The sequence below is a fragment of the Manacus vitellinus genome, unplaced genomic scaffold, assembly GCF_001715985.3.
Source record: "Manacus vitellinus isolate BGI_N305 unplaced genomic scaffold, ASM171598v3 scaffold_102_pilon, whole genome shotgun sequence".
Taxonomy (NCBI): domain Eukaryota; kingdom Metazoa; phylum Chordata; class Aves; order Passeriformes; family Pipridae; genus Manacus; species Manacus vitellinus.
The window spans coordinates 896,687-899,054 of NW_021938808.1; positions in this window are offsets into that span (position 1 = coordinate 896,687).

Genomic DNA, 2,368 nt, shown 5'->3' on the forward strand with positions numbered 1-2,368 from the left:
ATAGGGACTGTGTCGTGACAGGGAGTGTGTCATGATGGGGAGTGTGTTGTGACGGGGAGGGAGTCACGACGGGGAGGGAGCACGTTGTGATGAGGAGCTTTGGCACGATGGGGAGCGTATTGTGATGGGGAGTGTGTGGCAATGGGGAGTGTGTCACGATAGGGAGCGTGTCATGACAGGGATAGTGTCGCAGCGGGGAGCCTGTTGCAATGGGTAGCACACCGTGTTGCAATGGCGAGTGTGTCGCAGAGGGAAGTGTGTCACGACGGGGAACGTGTCACGACACAGAGTGCCTCGCAGCAGGGAGGGTGTTGCGACTGGGAGCGTATCGCGACAGGCGGGCCCTGCTCACCGGGGGCGTGTCACGACGTTCAGATACTGCTGCAGATCGTTGTAGAAGCGCAGCAGGTCCTCGACGGGCGCGTCGTCTCCGGGGTAGGTGGGCTGGGCCGGGGCCGCGCGGGGCCGCAGCGGCAGCAGCACCAGCGCACAGGCCACCAGCAGCAACGGCGGCCAGCGGGGAGACATGGCTGGGGACAGGGCAGCTGTGAGCACACGTGTGTGCACGGCACACGGATCACACAACACTTGAACACAGCACTGTGTGTTCACACACGTGTGTGCACAGCACGTGCCATGCACATATGTGCAAACACAGCATTGTGTGCTCAGCACACAGCACACACGTGGCTGTGGACAGCACTGTGTGCTTGCACACACACGTGGACAGTGCACAGCACACACACACACGAGCACGTCACCTGGCTGCACACACATGCACACAGACACACACATGCACATGTGTGTGCGCGCCAGCCAGCGGCACACGTACGGGCACAGCACTGGCTGCACACACATGCACACACACATGCACACCACCCAGCTGCACACATACACACATATACACTTGTGCACACTTCCTGGCTGCACACACATGCACATGCACATATCAGAGCATGCACGGCCCTTGCACACTCACACACACCCATCTCTGCTCCACACGCCCACACAGACCACCCCTCCTGCAGCACACACGTCAGGGCATGCCTGCCTCACCGTGCACACGCACACACCTGCACGCTTCATGTACTCACTCACATGTGCATACACGTGTGAACACTCAAGCACATACACACGTGCGCACACACACACGTGCAGGCGCACACACACAAACACTCCCACATGCACATACTCGCACACTCCCATGCCCACCCCGTGTCCCACCCCCGCACGCTCACCCCAACTCCTGGCCTTGCACAAGGGCGTGCACACCCGTTTCACACCTCCACACGTTCCAGCCCCTTACACACCCTACTGATCACACACCCACCCGCTGCTCACATCTGCACCCCCACCTTCCCACAGCCCTCCGGCCCCGCTCACCTGCTTCCACGGGTGGGGACACAGGGACACAGCAGGACAAGGGGACACAGCGGGATGAGGGGACACACCTGACACCCCGGTTCCTCGGTGCCACTGCTGCCACTGCTGTGCAGGTCCTTATATCCCCCTGTCCCCCCTGATGTCACCCTGCCACGCAGCACCTGTGGCCAGGTGCCCATTTGGCCGGGGGGGACAGGGGCCATCGTGGGGAGTGACAGGGACAGGTGGCCCCTGCACAACACTGGTTAATGTTTGACCCTGGGCTGGGGTGGCTTCCGTGGGGGGACAGGATATGGACATGGGTGTCCAGCATCAGGGATGGACAGAGGGACAGCTGTGGGGACAGAGGGATTAGGGGGAGACAGCCAGGGCGTCTGGTGGGGTACAAGGGTGGGAAGTAGTGGGAGGGGTGGACAGATGGATGGGGAGTGGGACAGGGAGACATTGGAGGGACAGACAGATGGACAGGGGGGTGGGAGGGCCAAGGGGGTGAGGTGGGCAATGTTGGGGTGAAGGGTGGGATAGAAGGACAGAGGGATAGAGGCATCGGGGCAGGGGAGACACAGCCACCCCCCACTGAGGCCATGCCTGAGGACGTGGCTGTCCCCCTGCTCCCACCATGGCCGGGTGGGGGGTCAGAGGGACGGGGAACCTCCAGCCCTGGCACAGCCCTGATGGCCGCAGTCCCTGTGCGGGGGGACCCCACGGTGGGTGTCAGCACCCACTGCCCATGCACCCCACACCCAGTGCACCCCAGTATCCCCATACACCCCAGCACCACTACCAGTACACCCCAACACCCAGTGCACCCCACACCCAGTGCACCCCACACCCAGTTCCTCCTACAGCCAGTGCACCTCTGCACCCACTGCTGGTAAACCCCACACCCAGTGCACCCCACACCCAGCACACCCCATCACCCAGTGCACCCCACACCCAGCACACCCCAGGACCCAGTGCACCCCACACCCAGTGCACCCCACAC